The sequence below is a fragment of the Dryobates pubescens genome, chromosome 7 (genome assembly GCF_014839835.1).
Source record: "Dryobates pubescens isolate bDryPub1 chromosome 7, bDryPub1.pri, whole genome shotgun sequence".
Classification (NCBI taxonomy): Eukaryota; Metazoa; Chordata; class Aves; order Piciformes; family Picidae; genus Dryobates; species Dryobates pubescens.
The window spans coordinates 25147548-25170673 of record NC_071618.1 but is presented as its reverse complement, the minus strand read 5'-3'; the positions used below and the strand labels follow the sequence as shown (position 1 = coordinate 25170673).

Sequence of the window (23126 nt, the reverse complement as noted above, 5' to 3'; positions counted from 1 at the left end):
CATCTGATTGCCTAAAGTTTGGTGTAATGAATTCCATGTGTTATTCTTTACCAGAAGTACATGTAGCAAAATAGGTGCTTTTGTTCTGTTAGTGCAGGAGTTAGCGCACCAGAGCCCTGCTGTTGTATCAGTAAGTATGCCAACATGAGTGAATAAAAGACTAAAACAGCAGAGCCTGAGGATTTTATTAAAAAAAAAAAAAAAGAAAAAGAAAAAGAGGCAAAACAACCCACAACACATTTGCATTCAATGTGTTTCTCAAAAGTGTCATGTGTCTCAAATGTGTCATGTCCTATTATAACCAGTCACAGTAACTTAACATGACCAACAGACTCCAAAAAGAACTGAGAATAAAACCACAGCTGAAGTCCAAGTAAGATGATGTACCAGAATAAGGTGATGCATGAAGAAGACTGTGTGGTGTACTGCAGGAGTTTTGGACTACCATGATTTTCAGCAACAGAACTAAGATACATACTCAGCAAAACTAAAGATTTTTCCTAGCGCACTCATAAAACAATGTATTGAAGAAGCTTAGAATTGTGTAAATTCTTCAGAATAAATGTAATGTTAATATAGTACGGGGAAACAAGAAAGTCTGTTTAAACTGATGTGCACAAAGATATCTGAGGCGACACACTGGAGGGAGGAAAAACTATGCCTGTCATGAAATTTCTTCTACTTCCCTGTAGTATAGGATTTGTCTCACTACTTAAAATCTATTTATTGACATCTAAGCCAATTATATAGGATTCTGTTCCAGTTTGTGAAGGAAAATGAGCACCTCTGGGGTTTGGCTCATGCTGTCCATCTTAGAATCCTAAAGTTAGGTGATGTTAATTTCACCTTACAGATTAGTCCTATGCCACTACAACTAATATATTTATTTTTCTTCTAAATGGTTTAGAAGTGTATTCAGATTTATATGAGTTCATAGTGAAACTCAAAACTGGGCTGTATGTCTACCACTGCTTCTTGTAACACTCTTTTCTCCTTGTAGTTTCCTGCAGAAAAAGAAATGTACTCAATCATGTGAATATGGAAAACAATTACTCTTATTCTAAGGATCTGATCTTCAATCTGGTAAAAACTAAATGGATAAAATACTACTTTTAAAAGATTCTTCAGGCATTGTGTTTCACAAGGTTGTGAAAAAACCCACCACCTTTTTGCTTTAGAATGATTACATAGTGTGGTCTCAGGGAACTGCATCCTTTTCAATGGCACTGAACCCCAAGCTGTTCTGGAACTACCTAACATCCTTCAGCAACTGAGGTGGGCAGCCCTTAGGATGAGAATGAAGCTAGCCCAAGGTCAGCATCCACCACAAAATGGGACAATGTGGACATCATTGGAGATGGTCACCGGCAAAACTTTTTCCTGTAGGTCTGCTTCTATTAAGTCCTGGTCTTTTCAGAGTAAATGAAGATGACTGATTTCAAGAGGAATGCAGAAGTTTGCAAGTTTTCAGGATTTATTCAGTGTTTCTCTACAGCAGAAATCAGAAAACCACATTTGCTGTTTCCACAGTTTTAACTGTGAACTAGGGCATATTCTAGCTATTTTTCTCCATTTGATTTGGGGCCACAGTTGAAACACATAGGAGAGAAGATTCAATGCCCACAAGAGAAGAATCCTGTATGCCTGATACTGGGGAACAGAATTGCTGAACTGCTGACAGCAATAAGTAAATGAGATAATTGAAAATATCATATATACACTGTGCATTGCTGCTTCTTATCGTTCTTATCTCACCAGGAGTGGAGATAGTTACACTGATTCATGGGTGGTGGCATCATGCCACAAATTCACATCTCACAGAAGTAAAAACAAATCAATAATCCTTCTGTAGGAACTAGAAGAGCACTGCCCACAATCAAATTTACTCCAAGTTTACAGATAGCTTATTAACTACCCAAATCAAGTGCATACTTTAAATAATGCATGGCAATGTGATCAGGATGAGAAGGTTGGTGAAATGATGCCATTTGTTTGCTTCATACAAAAATTGGGTTCCATCAACTTAATGCCTTTTCCCCTCCATCTAAATTTAATATGTTTAATTTCAGAGTGAGTTTTGATCAATGTGTCCAAATGACTTTTAAATGCTTAGATAAGGTTTTATCAGTCTTCATTTTTCTCGTTGGAGCCTGGGTAATGTGTTCAGTGATATATAAAAGCTGTCGCTCATTCCTGGTTTTAAAAGAAAGAAAGAAAGAAAGAAAGTAGGAAAAAAAAAGAAAGAAAGAAAAAGAAAGGCTTTATTTAGATTATCTGCTCTTTGGAGATTTAAAAAGTGCCCTAAATGTAATACAACATAAACACTCTTTCCTTGTTTCACTTATGACTACTTACTAGATTAATCCTCCTACCCATCAGTGCGGTGTTTTCCACTTTATTATGCACTTTTCTTATTGAATAGGCCTTTGTTTCTCAACAGATAGTTTAGATTTTTAATATTGTTAGTGTTGAGAGATAAACGCTTTGGTACATATTGGAGAGTAATAAATTGTGTTGAACATTGATAAACTAACGCAATTACTAGCAAGGTCACAGAGTCAGCTAATTTAGAAATATCAGTACTCGGATTTTGAGTTGTCCCCTGGAGAACTGCAGCCACTTTATTAAAGCAGGAGGGTGAGGAGAAAATGGTACATTAGGATTGATCTTTTGATCTAATTGTGGACCTCTGCCATTCCTTGTTTGACCAAAAGTGCTTAGCAAGCAAGAGGAAGCACAGTTCAACTAATTGAGGAACATCCCTTAAAAGGCAAAAGTATTGTGGGAAAAAGAAACAAATTGCAATTTGCACGGTTTTATGGTGTTAGTTATCAATGAAAAGGTGTAAATACTGTACAATTAATCTTTGCTTTTCACATGGGAATTTTTGAGGCTTGCAGACATATTGCAATCATATTTCCAATATGCACAAGCAACTAAATTTCTTATACTGCTGATATTCCAATTAAGCTGTATTAAAAAGAGTCAATTTGCTATGTAGTGACTTATTTTTATTGAATTAGCATAAAAAAATCTGCAATAGTATTCAGTCTCTAGACAAATACTTCTACTATCAAACATGATATCAGAAATACTGTGGTATGCTGCTATTGCACAAGAAAAAGGAGATAACGTCATCTGCTTCAGAGAGCTAAAATGAGGCCTAGACTCAAATACTTTCATTTACCTCTTTTTTTTTTTATCTCTCTTTATTATACCATACTAGTATCATCAGGGTGATACTACTTTAAAACCTATGTGTTAATTAGTGGACAGGTATGCCAGAACTAAGGGTAAGAACAATGGTATTACTGGTACCATTATCTCTGTAGGACTGTCGTAATTTAATTCTAGACAGTAACTGTTGGCTGCCTAACTCAAAGGAGCTGAGAAAATTACTTATTAAAGAACACATGGCCACTCCACCAAAAGAGTTTTACCATCATAGGTAGTGCATAATCATCATACTAGTTTGTATATTTTTGTTGGCATTTTCTAGCTCGCCTTCTAGCTCTCCTTCCCTTTCCTTCTTCCCTCTCTTTCCCCCTCTCTCCTTCCCTCTTTCGCTCTTCCCCTCTTCCTAAGTCATTTCAGCATGAACAGCTGCAGGAATGAAACACTCATAACAAAGCTAAAACCTGCAGGAAGAAAATATTTCAGATGTATTTCAGTTCAGAGATTTGGGGCTTTATTTCTTTTTCATGTTGACATTATTTCATGGACAGTCAGAGACACTGGGATGCAGCTGCAGATCTTCATATCTACATTTAGACACATTTAGGTATCTAAAAGACATTCATTCAATGAGAGTTTGGTATCTAAGCTCTTACTGTGGTCATTTGGGACCAAGCCACAGTCAGTCTGGAAAGCTGTTCATGAAGATGAACATTAACTATTTCATTGCCCATACGCAGACATCTAGTGCAGTCTGAAAGTACCTAAAGCCATGACAGTATGGAGCTACACAACATTTGCCTGGCTTCTCAGCCTTTGCAGTCTGAGAACTCAATTTCCCTGCCTGTGTTGGAATGAAATAAGGTAATCACTGACACAGTATTTCTGAAATGGCAGGAAAGGATTTAGGTACAATTCAATAGAAAAAGAAATATAAATACAAATTAAACTCCAAGTAGAGTATCAGGATTCTGGTATGTACTAAGTACCAAAATCACTTTGGGCTGCTTAGGTTTTGTGTGATCCTGATGTGCAATGAAATTAGATTTAAAAAATTTGAATTTCCTGAGGATTTGTTTTCCCCTTTTGTGATCATTCAGTGGCTTCATTAGAGGGGTGATAACCAGTCATCCTTTCTGATCACCCTTAAACTTCAGAATCTTTGTTGTGCCTTTATTGGCGAATTCAGGTTTAGGTTTATCAGGTTTTCAGCTTCAAAAAACATAACCCTTAATTTAAAACATTCCTAATTTTAAAAGTAGGATTTTGTATTACAGGTCTTAAGAAAATCTCTGACTCTGCCTCTCTTCCTGCCACAGGGTTGTACAGAGGTGTGAGCCACGAGGGTTTAATACGCATTCACAGGGAAAATGCATCTCCTTTCAGCTCCCATGAGAAACACTTTTGTCCTTACGAAATCTACAGAAAAGTCCCAATTTACATTTGTTAATTAGAAAGCTTTATTCTAAATAGACTAATTAATTATAGTCACATTTACATTTTAAATTTAAGTGATTATTTTAGAAGATTTTGTAGACTTCTAATTACAAGTGTTGTTATTCTCATTAGGATTTCAAGTGCTGTCCCAAATGAAAATGGCAATTGATCTATTAAGCCCCACAGAGTCATCTAGTTTAACTAGTTCTATGTACTGCCTAACACACACAAGCAGATTGCTGCTGTGTGACCCAGTGCCTGCTGATGCTAAATAACTGTGAAAGAATACCTCTTCCTGACAGAATTCAAACAGATCACCTAAGTTCCTGCAAAAGTGGAATGCAGGTTGCCCAGGAGGCAAAAAAAGAACTTGCTTGTCTCACTGCTCAGGTCCATCGGGAGTAAAGAGATCACAATATAAGAAAGGGCTTTGCACTGAAGATAAGGGATATGAAAACTGTATCACATTATTTAGAGGCTTCTGTAGAAATTATAATTTACATAAGCAATCTGCCAACAGGAGCACAACAGTAAGTGATAGCTCTTAGTAAGGAATTAGAACAAGGTCAAAATCGGAAAAGATTATGTAGCATTAAAGTTCATTGGAAACCTTTTGGTTTTATATCACTCTTCAAGTACTTACTCCTGAAATGGAATTCAGTTGTTGTAAATATAAAAATTATAGTTGTAGTAGTAGTAGTAGTAGTAGTAGTAATAATAATAATAATAATAATAATAATAATAATAATAATAATAATAATAATAATAATAATAATAATAATATGCACTGACACACTTCAATGGCACTTTAAATAACTTGCTTTTATAATCTAAGTGACCTGTTACCTATTTGATGGCCGAGTATGTGAAAATATCATTCACATCCTTCTAAAACGCTGAGTCAAAACTCAGAAACAAAAGTTTTGCAGAGGGAGGATGCATTTATCCTGTTTTCCAGCAGTTTGACTGAAGGATCCAAAAGAATGAGAGAATCTGTCAGCCTAATTCTTGGGATGCCTGCACAGAAGATTGTGTGCTTCAGCTCCTCCCCAGTGAATGACTAATTAACCATCGGAACAGAGCTGCATCTGCAGGAGAGATTCTGATCCCCCCCCATCAGAGTATTTTACAACTTGGTTAATGAGGCCAGGTCATCAGGAATCCTCAGGGAATCTCATCTCCTGCTGGCAGTACTGTTTCTGTCCAAGAGGCAGCTGAGAGCAAAGACCTCCTTTAAAAACTGCTTCAGTTTGAGGAAAACTACTGCGGCAAAGAGGTTCCTCTGGCCAGTGAAAATAGAGTGTGTATAAAGTTGATACAGTACAAACCCAAACCAACATTTTAAATTCCTCTTTTTTTTTTTCCCCCCTGTCAAACGCAAGAAGCAAAGTTCCATACAGCTCTAACAGCATTGAGACTGCTCCACATACCATACTCTCCTGCAGCTTTTTGCCTGCTGCTGTGCCTTTGAACGTTGGTTCATAGCAAGGAGGAGATACTCATAAAATAATGCTGAAAATGCAGAAATGTCTTACTTCCCTTGAGGCAGAAGGAGAAGGCACAGAAAATGCCTCTTCACAGAAGAGATTTGACCCCAGAGCCAAGGACATGGGGATGATTAGTCTCCTCATTCCTAAACCTTCAGTGTAGATCTACCTGAAAAGGCCAGTTGCAAATGTATCTTCATGCCAGAATTAACACCAGTACTACTGTTCTTTTGATGCCTGTTTCACAATTAATCTCTGTAGCTTGACTATCAGCTAATGTAGCTGATCTCCTCTGATTCTGGACAGCTCAGGTGGACTTTGTAATGCATCTATAGCCAGGAGAACTCTAAATTCAGACTTGTGAGGGATCTGATCTCACTGTCCAGAATACTCTCTTGATCTCACTGTCCTTTTTCCCCAAGCTGGTTGGAGTTTTGTACATAATATTGCATTAGGAACAATTTTTCTAATTTTAAGAACGTATAAAATACTCATGAAGAGTGATTAGGAACCTAAAAATATCAGTCTGGTATTTCAAGTGCTCAAGATGGGAATTTTGGCTATCAGATATGACCTAAGAATTACCATAGTAGCATGCTGAGGTCAACAAATGTACCCTGCACACATAAGTAAGGTACTGAACACCTATATTTAGGCAACTAAATCCCATCCCAAGTGTCACAAATCCCTGCCATGATCTGCATTTGTTCATAAACATATTTTCTGGATGTGTTGCAACCAAAGGTGCTAGGCACTGCTGCAAGGAATAAATCATAGTATTATTTTTTGCTGCAATGGCCAAAGATGCACAATAGAAGTTGTTACAAACTCAAACCCTATCAGTATTCACATGCAGAAAATAGAGAGAAAGGGGGAAAAAACCTACAACACAAAACTTAACCATTAGGCTATTCCTTCAAAACATTCATTTGTAAGAGGAAACTAATTACCAGCATCCATGTAAGATATTTTGTCTTCGTCCTGAGTTTTATTTACTGTTTAATGAAGTTCATTTTCTGTTTTCCTTCATCAGGCAAATGATAAGGTACAGCAAATGACACCAGCAAATTACAAAATAATCCCTGCAAGTTATACAAGGAGACAGAGAATCCATTTCACATGATCAGAAAGTACAAAGTGGTAATAAGAGCAGGTTTGATGGAGGTTATGTCTCACAGCTCTTTAGGTCAGATAATAATGTGCTATGTCATTAAGCTGCAGTATCACTTTCCTGACTATTGTAATTGATGGTTCATGATATGGATATACTATAAAGCAAGTAGTATGTTTTGAAATCCCCATCTATAAAACTGAGATGTGTTTTCTGTAAGCTCTGCATTTCTCTTTGCTCTTCCTTAGGCTATTTCTTTGCCTTTCGGAGTCATGAATAATAAACACAAGCACCTTTCTTTGACAGTTCAAAGTAATCTAGCAAATTACACACGTTTGCTTGCATATACATCAACACTTACATACATAATAGTGTGCACATGTATGGTATTATTTTTAGTGTTCAACACAGTTACATGTACACACAGAGTATCATGCACACACATTCAAAGAGGGCAAACGAATGAAACAAAGAGCATAGGATTGTTTAAGTTATTTTGAAATTCTTGTCTTTTGTGCTTATAAGCTTTACTGGTACAGCTGAAGAGAAGAGGACCCAGGAACAGAGGGACAGGGTCACTCTGCTCAAGCTGCCCACACTGATTGTCACCAGCATCCCAGATTAGCTTTCAGCTACTCAAATTACTTTTCTTCCAGCCACAAACTGTGGCGAATAGTTTACTCTAGAAATCAACCTCAAAAGGCAACTGGGACAAGGCTGGATCTGTTTAATTCCCTTTGTTTTCCAACCACAGTATCTTAGCAGGCTTTGCACTTTCAAAGTGTATCCCACTTACCCTCAGTTTGGTTCTCCTCTCTTTCCTTTTGTCTGTAGGCTGCAAAACAGCCTTCACAGTAACTCCAGTGCTCTATACTGAAAATAAATCAATACATAAACAAAAAATCTGGTTTATGCCCAAGGGGTATTCTGTGGAGCCAAGGGAAAATACATGGCTATAGAATATGGACATGTCCAGATTGCTCTGGAGGCTGCTAGAAGTGTGAGTGACACTCACCTCTGACATCTAATTCTTAATGTGAGTGATATCCAGGTCATGCCATTTGGCTCTAGGGCTAGAGATAAGTTCTTTCTTTTACAGAAATGCAGATAAAGCACAGAAATATGTCCAGATCACTATTGAATGTGTGTCAAAACAGTCCAGTTCACATCACTACACAAGCAGTATACTCAGCAAAACCAGAAAATGTAATAGATCTGACACATTCAGACTTGGCTTCCTGTACATTTCTTACATATGCAAAATTCAGCCTCTCTGAGCTGACAGTCACCTTAAATATATGTCTGCCATAAGTTTGGGAAGAGGTGTGTGCCACTCATTTTCACACAAGGCCACAGAATTTTTACTCCAAACTGACCATCCATCTTTATCAACAGCTATGCGTTTTGGACCCTTATTGGGTGTTGGCTCTGGATACATCTTCTGTGATGTCCTGTCTATGATCTGCAGAATGAAGATACTGATTGATCTTAGAAATTCAGACTAAGTTATTGCAGTCTCTGCTGCAGATTTCAGCAAGAGATGACTAAATGATGTATTACTTAGTTTGGTACCTTAGGCCAAATCTGCCTTATGAACACTTTGGCAGTGCACAATACTAGGATCTACCTGTGAACAGTTGGCCTGTGAATATTATTTATGCCAGCATAACAGCATTTTGCAGTTTCTCAATAAGAAAGTGAATTATTTTAAACCAGAAGAAGGGCAGTTTCACCGCTTTCTTTTACCATGGAGAAGTTTTGCCAGCAGAACTGTGACAGCATTGTAGTACAAAATCCTGAGGCTGCATCATTCATGTGTTCTGGAAAGACATTCCTTCACCTCCCTGTAGAGTAATGAATTTCTCATTTCTTAATCATTCTTTGGCTTTCCAGCAAAAGATTACCATGAGTGTACTAGAATAGGAAGTTCACAAAGAAAAGCACAGGTTTCTGATAAAGTTATAACCTCAGCCTATAAATTATCTTGATCAGCATAACCAAATTCTTGTTTCAAGTATTTTGAAGGTACTTCTCAACACACAGGATCACTAGATAGGATTTTCAGCCTGTGAAGCTGAGACATCATAACAACAACAACAACAACAACAACAACAACAACAACAACAACAACAACAACAATAATAATAATAATAAACAACAACCAGGTTGGAAGAGACCTTCAAGATCATCGTGTCCAACCCCTCAACCAATCCAACCCACCTAATCAACTAAACCATGGCACCAAGCACCCCATCAAGTCTCCTCCTGAGCACCTCCAATGATGGTGACTCCACCAGCACCCCGGGCAGCCCATTCCAATGGGCAATCACTCTCTCTGTAAATGTTCATGAAGTGCTATTATAGTTCCTGTTATAAAATGCCAATGGCAACACCTTTTCTGCGTATTTATAGACAACTTCAACAACAACAAAACCCCCCAAAATTAAAAACCAAAAAGAGGCCAAAAAAACCCAAACAAACCAAAAATCCTAAAACTAAGTTTTCAAGAATGACTGATCTAGATAGACGTTACAGATGATCATATATTTGCAAGTATATGTGTGTTTATATCCTTTTAAATGTTTCTGGTTATATTTATTAGCCAGTCATTGGACACTTAAATCCAACTTTTAAAAATATTCACTTTAATAATTAGAGTGAACACAGGAGGCTATAGAAATTGCACAGAACTGGTGCATTTCAAAGAGGAGAAACTGTAAGTGACACTAACCCTTTATCAGTTCATTCCAAGTCAGTTAATTAAACCTGGAATTATTTAAATAAGATTGCAGTCAAAGGAAAAGGTCAGTGTTCCCAACATTTCAATGGATCTTACTCATCTCTGGAGTTTAATTAACTCATTTTAAACAGAATGGTCAAAAGTATGCTAAAACTCATAATTCCTTCCCTGTTTTTTAAATGTGAGTGAAGGAAATTCTGTCCACCCTCACTAAACCCACAGACTTATACACCTGGAATGCAAAGTAGATGAAGTAGTGCCTCACTAGTTCATGGCTAACATATAACGTGGTTGCAGGGTCCCCACAGCAGTGGGTATGACAATCTTTAGGTCAGGAAAACATCTGCACAGCATTTTAGTTAATCACTGGGGCTAAAAGAACTGGTGGTCTGCTCTCACTCTTATATTTTGGGGTCATGAAAACTTATTTTACCAGCTAGAGATAGATTTTCATCACTGATTACCTCCCTCTCTCTCTCTCATCTGCCTACACTCCATCTCATCAGACCTGCTCGAGAATTCAATCTTTTGATGTGTGAAATTGCTGGAATTCTCATGTTGACACAAAGGGCTTGATTCAGAGATTGGAAGAAGCAAGCTGAAAGACAGCATGGGTCCAGAGAGAGTGGGGGAAAACTCTAGGAGAAAAAGCCTACAGTGAAGTCTTTTTGGATACTGTTAACCAAAATAAATGCAAAGTCATAAACTGTGGTTTGCTCCTCCTTTCTATGTAGAAAATTGGATGAACAGAATTGCATTAAAAAAATCTCATGACTCTAAGATAAGTCACCTCTTTACAATAACAACTGGAAAGATGCTGAATCTTTGGCTGGTTAGTCAAACAAACAAACACCTCCAACAACAACAAAAACACACACAAAAACCCACACACGAATGTCAGAAACGGCTCCAGTGCATGTGCGTGCATATAACAAACCAAGGAGTAATACTAAGATGCAAAAGCTTGTCAGGGCACCAGCTGCATCATGGTAACTTTTTGTGTTTGTACACTTACTCAACAGTATGCACAGCTCAGTGAGCTAAAGGTACAGCACCTCACTGCTTATTTATAGAAGTGTTGAGGGATAATGCTTAGCTGGTGGACAGACGGGAGTCACCTGACCCCAGCAGGTGTCACCAGACCACAGGTGAGACGTACAGGATCAGGTTTACTGCCCCTACCCCGCTTTCCTGCCTCTATTTAAGGGGAAGCAGTTCCTGTCCAGGTGTTTCATGCTGCCTGCCTTTGCACCTAGGCCTGAGAGAGCTGCTACCCTGTGATTTGACCTAATCTCAATGTGTTGGGGCCTATCTCAAGAAAAATTCATCATCATCTGGGGCAAATCCATGGCTGTCCATGATTGGGTTTTATATATATCCTCACTTATTTTCTCTGTATATTCCTTCTTCCTTAATACCTGTTAATTCTTGTTAAACTTACCTTTTTGTCTTTCAAGTTCATATAAGTTGTTTTGTCTACTCCTATTCTTTCCCCCGCCTATTTTTCCTCTATGGGGGAGGAGGGAAGGAATAGAGAAGGGTAATCCAAAATTTGTTCTGGGAGGTTTTGCCCTGAACACCTCACTGCTTGTTTATACCAGTCAAAGAATGAGCACAGCCCATGCACCACAGGAAGTCAGAGGTCCTACAGTCACACTAAGACACATACTCTCAAAACTGTAGCAATGGTGCAGTAAGAATACTAAAGACACACACAAAAAGGTGCCTAAATCCTTATTTTTTTTCTGCTGCTTTCTCTGAGGAAGGTCTGTCAGTTCAAAGAAACAGGAAATTGAGAGCTTAGGTGTGCAGGAGGACATGATGGGAGATCAATATCCAAGACACTGTAACTGTCTTTACAATAAACAGTAGAGTAACAGTCTAGAACAATCACAACTTGGAATACAGAGGTACAAACTGGAATCTCCCTATGCATGCGAAACCAAACAGCAATACTGCTTTGGATGGTGTAGACGAATCACCTTGAGTTCACAATGGAGCTAACCAAAGGGGTAACAAGCTATAAACCTCAGAAATAACCAGGTAAAATAGTGTAATTATTCACGAACCACTGAGCTGCTAAATACCAAAACCTTTGCTGAACAAAGAGGTGTTTGAGTTTGTAGTTATAGTCCAAAAGGCAGTACCCAAAAATCAGAGGGAATGAGAGAGCAGGCTACTGTAGTGGAGGCCCAACTCCAGCACTATGCCGCTAAAACAGAAGAAGCTAATTGCCCTGAAGAAAAAGCAAGTAGGGTGCTTGTTGCCTCCTTGAATCCCATTAACAAATAGGGACGAGAGATAAGAGAATAACGAGCCTGCAAGCTATGAGTGTAACAAGTAAAAAGTATAGGAGGTCTTCCCTATAAATTCCCTTTTTGAAAATGGAACAGCCCAATGGCACATCAGCCATTCAAATCCTGCCAATCGATTCAAAATGTTTATGTGGCAAGTAAACTGCACACGCCTTCTCTCATGGCGTCTGACACATGCAGTCGCCTCTCTGTAACGTGAGGCTTGGGGATTGGGTTCAGCTTCCACTCCCCTCCAGGCAGCCTTAGCGGTGCCTGCCTATTAGGCTCCTTGACCTCAATCCAGACTCTGTAACAGAGAGGAAGGAGAAAGGAGCAGTGGCTCAAAGCAGACTTAGCTGTCTTGTTAATGCCTCTTCCAGGACACATGCTCAGTGTTATGTCAAGCATCACCTGAAAAATCAAATTGCCTTCAGGCATATATAAAGACAGCCATCTTCTCAGTTTTTTATCTCTAACTATGTTGTGTCTGGAACACTTCAAAACTGATTTAGAATTAGAAGCAGAGGTTTTCTGGGCACACACTGGTAACACCCTTCACATTCATGGTGGTAATAATTCAATGGAAACCGTACACAGTTGTAAGGTTTAAGAGCATCTGAACACTTTCAGCTTATATGGGAATCAAGCAGCATTCCAATTTCCTACACCACACAGGATGAACGGGTAGGACAATTACCTTAAGGGGGGTTGTAGACAGGCAGAGGTTGGTCTCTTCTCCCAGACAACCAGTACCAGAACAAGAGGACACAGTCTCAGGCTGCACCAGGGGAGGTTTGGGCTGGAGGTTAGGAGGAAGTTTTACACAGAGAGAGTGATTGCCCATTGGAATGGGCTGCCTGAGGAGCTGGTGGAGTCACCATCACAGGAGGTGTTCAGGAGGAGACTTGATGGGGTGCTTGGTTGCATGGTTTAGTTGATTAGGTGGTGTTGGATGATAGGGTGGACATGATGATCTAAAAGGTCTCTTCCAGCCTGGTCTATTCTATTCTATTCTATTCTATTCTATTCTATTCTATTCTATTCTATTCTATTCCATTCCATTCCATTCCATTCCATTCCATTCCATTAGAGGTATAGCTTTACAAACTATATTCATGAGAGAAATCCTATAAATTTCTATACAGAGAATATAAGCTCATGTTCTAATATGTTACTTATAGAAGTATTATAGAATCAGAATGTCTTCAGCCAAATCTAAGCACAGATACCAGAAAGTCAGAGGATGAGATACACAGAAGTTCCTTATACATTGATCACATGTACTTATAGAAAAGGCTCAGCTCAGAGCTCTGAGCAAGCACACTTCAATCATAGGATCATGGGATATTAGACATTGGAAGGGACCTTTGAAGATCTTCGAGTCCAACACCCCTGCCAGAGCAGGACCATAGCATCTAGCACAGGTTGCACAGGAATGCATCCAGATGGGACTTGAAAATCTCTAGAGAAGGAGACTCCACAGACTCTCTGGTCAGCCCATTCCAGTGCTCTGTGACCCTCACGGAGAAGAAGTTCCAACTTATGTTGAGGTGGAACCTCCTGTGCTGTGGTTTATATCTATTACCCCTAGTCCTACCACAGAGTGTGTGGTAGGTTGAGAGAGGGCTTAGCTCTCCCTCCTCCACAGAGTAAGAAACCACAGCTAACTCAGTCGAAGAGCAAAAGCTATATATTTACAAGCATATATGGAAAGCAGGTTATATATAACACAATATATACAGGTATTTACAATATATACACAGAAATACACAGCAAAGACAAATAACACAACAAAAAATCCCTCCCTCAGGGAGGGATCCCCTCTTTGGAACCCCCTCTCTCCCCCCCTTACCTCCCTTTTTCCCCAAAAAGGGGTTAGAGAGAGAGAAAGGCAAGTTACTAAGGAAAAGAGTTGTTAGCAAGCTTCAAAAGCCCATGCAGGATTAGTGTTTGCTTATCTGAAGGCCAAGTCCAGCAGTTCGCAGAAGAAGCAGGCAGGGAGAACAGGCTGAAACACCAAACTCCCCCAACTCCCAAACCGAACTGAGGAAAAAATTTTCCAACCGCTTCACAATTTAAAGCTGAATTTTTATCAACCAATGAAATTCGTTTAGAATATCAGAATGTTTTGGTTCTAGTACCAAAAACATTAGCCAGTGTGTTCCAGCAGTGTTTGTTCTTAAAGGCACAGCCTCAAACGACCACAGTCCACCCCTTTCTAAACAATTTCATTGGCTGTTCATACTGTCCATCCAATCCAGAACAATATTTACAGTTCGTAAGTTAAGTTCATCGTCCATTCCGGCTATACTCAGATGTAGATGATTCAGAAGTCCAAGAAAATCCAAAATCAAGAAAATGGAAAACAGTTTGTCTCTCCGCAGACGAAGCGAAGAAAAAGGGAAACAGGGACTCAGGGACTCTCAGTTGACTCAGGGCTCTCAGGGTTCTCAGGGTTCGTACACCGTAGATTCCTCAGGGACTCTTTCCTTTGGACGCGCTGTAGCTGTACAACATTCTGAAATTAAACTCTCTCAGCTAAAGTTAAATCTCTTTGTGGAATACACTGAATTTCACCATTCTCTTGCATTACCCAATAAGTGTGACCCGGACCTTCTGCTGAAACCACCCCTCGGACAGGTTTAGCCTCTCCTGAGGGCGAAAATACCCAAACAGTTTTACCTAACAGATTCTTTTCCCTAACAACAGGAACTCTATCACCTTCTACTTTCTGTAGCAGATCAGAATGTGCAGGTCCAGCTCGGTTCACTGAACCTCTACTGTTCACCAGCCAGGTTGCTTGTGCTAAATGTTTCTCCCAGTTTTTCAAAGATCCACCTCCCATGGCTTTGAGAGTGGTCTTCAACAAACCGTTGTAGCGTTCAATCTTCCCTGCAGCTGGTGCATAGTAAGGAATATGGAAAATCCACTCAATACCGTGCTCTTTTGCCCAGCTCTTTACAAGGTTGTTCTTGAAGTGAGTTCCGTTGTCTGACTCAATCCTCTCTGGAGTTCCGTGTCTCCACAGGATCTGTCTCTCCAGACCGAGAATGGTGTTGCGTGCAGTTGCATGTGGGACTGCGTAAGTTTCCAGCCATCCAGTGTTTGCCTCTACCATAGTAAGCACGTACTGCTTACCAGAACGAGAACGTGGTAGAGTGATGTAGTCAATCTGCCAAGCTTCACCATACCTGTATTTGGACCATCTGTCACCATACCACAAGGGCTTAATTCTCTTTGCCTGCTTAATAGCAGCACAAATGTCACAGTCATGGATGACTTGTGTGATGGCATCCATGGAAATGTCTATGGATCTGTCACGAGCCCATTGGTATGTTGCATCTCTGCCTTGATGTCCTGACGAATCGTGAGCCCACCGAGCTAAGAATATCTCACCTCGGTGTTTCCAGTCGAGATCAAGTTCAGAGTCCTTGTCTACTTGAGAAACTCTTGCAGCTAGATCTGCCTGATGGTTGTGCTGCTGTTCCTCAGTAGCTTTGCTCTTGGGAATGTGAGCATCAATGTGTCTCACTTTCACTGGAATTCTCTCGATTCGATCAGCAATGTCTTGCCACAGTTCAGCTGCCCAGATGGGTTTTCCTTTCCTCTGCCAGCCATTCTTTTTCCAGTTCTTTAGCCAACCCCATAGAGCATTGGCTACCATCCATGAGTCGGTGTAGAGATAAAGCTTTGGCCATCTCTCACGTTCAGCCACGTCGAGAGCTAGCTGGACAGCTTTTACCTCTGCAAACTGACTGGATTCTCCTTCTCCATCCTTCGCCTCTGCAACTCGGCGTGTTGGACTCCACACGGCAGACTTCCACCTTCGCTTGTTCCCGACGAGACAACAGGAACCGTCTGTGAACAAAGCATATTTCTTTTCATCATCAGAAAGGTCATTGTAAGGAGGAGCTTCCTCAGCACGAGTTACTCTCTCCTCTGGAGGTTTAGCACAGTTGGTATCTTCAGGCCAACTTGAGATCACCTCCACCAGACCAGGTCTTTCAAGATTTCCCATTCGAGCTCTCTGTGTTATCAGGGCCATCCACTTAGACCAGGTGGAATCTGTGGCATGATGTGGTGTGGAACCTTTGCCTTTGAACATCCAATTCAAAACTGGCAATCTGGGAGCTAAGAGAAGTTGTGACTCAGTTCCAATTACTTCAGAAGCTGCTTTCACTCCTTCATAGGCAGCTAGAATCTCTTTCTCTGTTGGAGTGTAATTAGCCTCTGAACCTCTGTAACCTCGACTCCAGAAACCAAGAGGTCGTCCACGTGTCTCACCTGGAGCTTTTTGCCACAAGCACCAGGTTGGACCATTGTCACCTGCAGCCGTGTACAAAATGTTCTTAATGTCTGGACCATCTCGCACAGGTCCCAGACCCACTGCTTGGACTACTTCTTGCTTTATCTGGTCAAAGGCTGCTTGTTGTTCAGGTCCCCAGTGGAAACTGTTCCTCTTTCGAGTCACATCATACAGAGGTTTCACAATCTGACTGTATCCAGGAATGTGTAGTCTCCAAAATCCCACTATCCCCAAGAAACGTAGAGTTTCTTGCTTGTTCGTGGGATTTGCCATGGTAGAGACTCTATTTACCACATCCACTGGAATGTGTCGGCGTCCATCCTGCCACTGCACTCCCAGAAACTGGATCTCTGTGGTAGGACCTTTCACTTTGTCTCTCTTGATGGCAAAACCTGCATTCAGGAGAATGTCCATGATTTTGTTACCTTTCTCGAAGACTTCCTCAGCAGTTTTACCCCAGACGATGATATCATCGATGAACTGGATGTGTTCTGGAGCACCACCTTCCTCCAGAGCATCATGGATTACTGCATGACAGATGCTGGAGCTGTGGATCCAGCCCATTGGCAGTCTGTTGAAAGTGTACTGGATTCCTCTCCAGGTGAAAGCAAACTGAGGCCTGCATTCCTCTGCTATGGGAATAGAGAAGAAGGCATTAGCAATGTCTATGGTAGCATACCATTTGGCCTCTTTGGATTCCAGCTCATACTGGAGTTCCATCATGTCTGGTACTGCTGCACTCATAGGCGGAGTTACTTCATTCAGGGCTCGGTAGTCCACTGTCAGACGCCAGTCTCCATTCGGCTTTCGCACAGGCCACACTGGACTGTTGAAAGGTGAATGAGTTTTGCTGATGACTTTTTGACTCTCCAACTGACGAATCAGATTCTGAATGGGCAACAAAGAGTCACGGTTGGTTCTGTATTGTCTGTGATGCACAGTCCGAGAAGCAACCGGCAACTTAATGTCCTGAATCTTGTGTTGTCCCACAACTGCAGATTCATCAGAAAGCTCAGGTCTAGCAGACAGCTTCAGTTTTTGTCCATCAATTTCTACAGAAGCTACTCCAAAAGCCCATTTGTAACCTTTAGGGTCTTTGAAACGCCCTTCTCTCAGAAAATCAATTCCCAAAATACAAGGTGCATCAGGTCCGGTCACAACTGTATGCTTTTTCCATTGTTTACCAGTTAAGCTTATATTAACCTCCACTTTACTTAACTCTTGAGATCCACCAGTGACTCCCAGAATAGTTATGGACTCTGATCCCTGATAATTTGATGGCAATATGGTGCACTGAGCTCCTGTGTCAACCAAGGCCCTGTACTTCTGAAAGTGTGAAGTGCCAGGCCACTGGATGTACACATCCCAATAGATTCTGTTATCTGTATTACCCCTCTCCTCCCCCTGGCGGGAGGCAGGGCACCCCTAGTTATGGGGAACATGTCCACAGGTGCAACGAGCACACTGTGCAGTGTTAGAACTGGAGCCACTGTTGGAGCTACTAGAGTTGTCCTGGGGAACTGTAGAAGTAACAGCTACCCTTCTGGTATTGCTACCTCGGGTTCTGCCACTTTGCAGTTCTCTCAGTCTCCTGAAAAGATTAGAAGTTGGTTGACCATCCCACCTGTTCATGTTCTCACCAAACTGATCACGCAGGGTAATCCAAATAGTCCTACGTGACTGCCTTGGTGGTCTGTTTTGGTTTGATCTGTTTTGGAATGACCTCCTTGGAGGATGTCTATTCCTCACAGATGAAACCTGTACCCACCTGGAGGAAGAATTGGAATCATCTCTTTGTGCCAATTGGGAGATGGTGTTTTTAAATTCATCCTTCAGCTCTTTCATGCAATTCTCCAGTTTTCCAGACAGAGTTTCAATGGCTGAAACCAAAGAAACACGTGTCATGCTATCATCCAATTGTCTCAATTGATCAGTGAATTGGCCAACCGTAAGAGGAGCTCCACCATAATTTCTTGCTACAATTCTGCTTGCCAGAATGTTTGCATAATTGGAAGGAGCAAGCTTGATGAGCTTTTTAGTAAGACCATTTCCTACAGGAACATCATCAGGATTCAGAGATTCATGTTCACCATAGAGTACCTCTCTAACAGCAAATTCTCTCAGACGCTTGATTCCCTCATCTATGGTAGTCCAGGGCTTAGGATTCCATGGAAGATCATCTCGGGAAGGGTATCTCATGAGAACCGCCATTAGAAGGCGTATCCACAGATTAACCTTACCGAGAGCCTTGCCTAGATGTCTATCTATTCCATTATCCTTTGAGAGAGTTCCTAGCTGGGCTGCTGACTTGTCTCCAACCATTAGAGCTGGAGCACCTGTATCATAGCATCTACCAAGCCAAGCGAGAACTGGCTCCTTATCTGCTCTGAGATAGTCTTTTCTCACATTTCTAAGCTCCTCACGTGGTGAAGAGCAGTCGGTTATGTCATCTTGTTCTTGCTCCTCTGCCTCCTGTTCCTCAACTTGTGGTCCCAACAACCTCTCAAAGATCCCTTTAAGCTGAGAAGCACCACCACTAGCTGCTGTCCTACCAAGAGATGCATCTCGATCCTCTGATGATCTCAATAACTCAGCTATATTTTTAAGACAGATTTTCTCTTCCTCCCCAGCAGAAGAACCTTGCTGTGCATCCCCGTCAGCTCCTGAATCAGCTTTAGTCTTACCCTTCCTTGTTGTTAAAACTGCTACTTGCTTTACTGGAGCTGTGTTTGGGTTTCCAGCTGCCTTATTATCAGAAGCTGATAAGCTTTGAGACAGATTAGTTGCTTTGGAGGACGCTTCCGCTCCTGCCATGGAAGAAGGAGGAAATGACTTTGCCTCGTTAATGGTGGCTGCCTGGGACACAGGAGCCGCCATGTTTGGGGCTACTGTAGCCCCTGGCTGCTTGCCAGAATCATCACCATTGCTATTCAGAGCTGCCTTGCCGATTGACTTTTTAGCTTTATCTTTAACTGACACAGATTCTCCATTATCATCCTCACTGGATGTTCCTGAAACAGAGCTAGGGTGGCGTTTTCGTCTCTTAACCCTCCGTTTTATAACAAAACATGCCTTGGACACTTTTTTCTCCCGGTACAGTGCTACCAACAAATACACATTAATTATCATCATCAGCAGGACTACACACATCAAGAAAATCAGCTTTGGATCCCAGCCATCACTTAAAATTACCCTTTCACCGAGCGGAATCTTAAACTCTTTTATCTCAATAGGGAGTGTGCTAGATGTAACATTCCTGCACTTTTTAACATAAAAGAATTCCAGGCACTGATCATACAGAAGCCGAATCTTGCACTTAAACCACAAATATAATTTTTGCATTATATATTTACCTATCTTATCGATAATCATACCCAGGCAATACTTGTAGATCAATACACCAAAGACCGAGAAGAACAGACGCTCAAAAAGCCAAAACACCTTCATGTTTGCTCGTTCGACTTAAGCAAGCAATAAATCAAACTAATTTGTCAACAAGCCCCGAGTTGGGCAGCCAATAAATGTGGTAGGTTGAGAGAGGGCTTAGCTCTCCCTCCTCCACAGAGTAAGAAACCACAGCTAACTCAGTCGGTAGAGCATGAGACTCTTAATCTCAGGGTCGTGGGTTCGAGCCCCACGTTGGGCGCCAATAAATGTGGTAGGTTGAGAGAGGGCTTAGCTCTCCCTCCTCCACAGAGTAAGAAACCACAGCTAACTCAGTCGAAGAGCAAAAGCTATATATTTACAAGCATATATGGAAAGCAGGTTATATATAACACAATATATACAGGTATTTACAATATATACACAGAAATACACAGCAAAGACAAATAACACAACAAAAAATCCCTCCCTCAGGGAGGGATCCCCTCTTTGGAACCCCCTCTCTCCCCCCCTTACCTCCCTTTTTCCCCAAAAAGGGGTTAGAGAGAGAGAAAGGCAAGTTACTAAGGAAAAGAGTTGTTAGCAAGCTTCAAAAGCCCATGCAGGATTAGTGTTTGCTTATCTGAAGGCCAAGTCCAGCAGTTCGCAGAAGAAGCAGGCAGGGAGAACAGGCTGAAACACCAAACTCCCCCAACTCCCAAACCGAACTGAGGAAAAAATTTTCCAACCGCTTCACAATTTAAAGCTGAATTTTTATCAACCAATGAAATTCGTTTAGAATATCAGAATGTTTTGGTTCTAGTACCAAAAACATTAGCCAGTGTGTTCCAGCAGTGTTTGTTCTTAAAGGCACAGCCTCAAACGACCACAGAGTGCAATGAAGAGGCTGTTCCCTCCCTTTAGACACTCAGCCCTCAGATATTTATAAACATTTATGAAATCCTCTCTGTCTTCTCTTCTCCAGACTGAAAAGCCTTAGGGCTCTCAGGCTCTCCTCAGAGGGCATATGTTCCAGTCCCTTTATCTCAGCTGGTGACTTTATCTCAGCTGTTGAGTGCTAATTCATCTGTTCCCAATATTTCAAAAGCTGTCCCAGAGGAGAACTGAAAACTGTTCTTTGTTCCATTTCTTAAGAAAACAGAATCCATTACTTCACACTGATCTAATTATGGTACAGGAAAAGTTAACAATTTTGGCTTCACCCTTGGTCTTTTCTTCCCAGAAGTGTGCTGAGAGCCCACATGTGCATTACATAGTCTTGGTTAGGGCATTTAATAACATAGGTAAGAGGTGAATTAGGGAACACATCTAAGCTCAGAACACAAATTCTCGGCTTCATTGCCTGCTCCCCAAAACAAATTTCTGATGTATTGTCTAGTAAATTAAGATTACACTGTGAAAATAAAATAAGAAAAGACATCATGGGAGAAATGTTACATTTACTAGATGGTAGCAAGCCTCATTCAAAACCAAAAGCCTCACAAAACAAAACAACTTTTCTTGCTGGGGTTTGTATGAGCTGGCATATCTTTGTCTTAATATGCATTTTATCTCATAGGAGACAGGTCTGAGCTGAAATAAAAAGGCTAGATAGACCTGAGCTCTAAGTCACTTTGATGCATATTATTCTAGTTAAATACTCATATTTGCAAGTAACAGAAAATCTACTTGCAACAATGTGTGCAATCGTTTGATCATTTCCTTCATGTTCCTCCTCCTTCCACCATTTCATTTGAGAAAGACTCAAAACTGATAAAGCAGGATCAATTTTAAGAAAAAAGGTCTGAGATTTACATTAGGGGAAGAATTTGTGCAAGGAATTTATTACACTGAAAATGCAAGATCTATAATTTCATAATGGTTAAAATGTAAACAGATTATATGCTCAAATTATGTTACGTTTGTTGTATTTTTTCATTTGTGTAAAATTAATGCCAAACTAGGCCCTCTTGAGACTCTTGCAAGGGTTGTCTCTGAGTACTTCTGCTGAAATCAATCTAAAAATACTTAGCATTGTGTAAATCCTGTAATAGGAGCATGCATCTTTGTTAGATCTTGCCAATATTAAAGAGATTTACAAAATTCCGGTGTGTTTGGTATAGTATATTCCTCCTGAATATCACGATCTTGATTAAATTATTTGCAGATCAAAAAATTAACCTGCCCGGTAAATAAAATGAGATAGTTTATTACAAAGTTCTGTGACTGCAGCCAGATTGCTATGGATACATTAAAGAGTATCACGGTTTCACAGTATCACAGTATGTTAGAGGTTGGAAGGGACCTCAAGAGATCATCAGGTCCAACCCCCCTGCCAAAGCAGGATCACTTAGGGTAGTCCGCACAGGAATGCATCCAGGTGGGTCTTGAAAGTCTCCAGAGAAGGAGACTCCACAGCCTCCCTGGGCAGCCTGTTCCAGAGCTCTGTCACCCTGTTTAGAAGGATGTACATTTGTTTGTGTATTTATTTATATTTATATGTGTATAAATATATTTAAAAACTGAAACTAAAGTGCTTCCTTCTCTGGGAAAGAAAAAAAAAAAAAGCTCTCTTTTTAGATATTTCAGAAATGGTTGCTTTAACACATTTCCAATGCATTTTCATTAATATTTCATTCCACCATCTTACAAACCCACTTCAAGTCACAAACAATAACAAGCACAGTTAGACTGCCTACAAATGTAGCCTCTTTTCAGTGACTTCCAAATACATGGGGATTTAGTTCAATAAGGCAGTGCACCTGAATGACAAAAGAACTCAAGTGAACCAAACTGAAAAGCACAACAGCTGAAGGGTTCTGAGCAGACAAAGTGCTTGTGTATTCTGACACCAGCCTGTATCTAGCTAGACCAAAAGCAACACTTTGCATTCAACTTTTGTTTCACAAAAGTAGGACGCTGAACTTTTTGCGATTGCATATTTCATCTGAGATTTAAGAAGGATCCATTCTAACTGGTCTGCTCATCTCTCTGACTCATTTTTGCTCCTTACTATTTTATGGTGTATGCATCTTTTCATCTCTTGCACCTCTTACCAGTGTTACTCTCCCACTGATTTCAGCTCCACATAGGAGGCTAGCTCCAATTTTGATTCAGGAATACTTAGTATCTTTGTATTCCTAACAGAATATCCTCAAAAACATCTTCAAGAAGATAATTTATACCACTACATGCTTGAGTTTGCCATGTGAAA

General features: G+C 40.6%; 1 non-coding gene across 1 annotated transcript; it reads left to right on the top strand.

Moving 5' to 3' along the window:
- Positions 1-20121: 20121 nt before the first annotated feature.
- Positions 20122-20195, top strand: TRNAK-CUU (transfer RNA lysine (anticodon CUU)). Its single transcript has one exon. It is a non-coding gene; the product is annotated as a tRNA-Lys (tRNA).
- The last annotated feature ends 2931 nt before the right edge of the window (positions 20196-23126 follow it).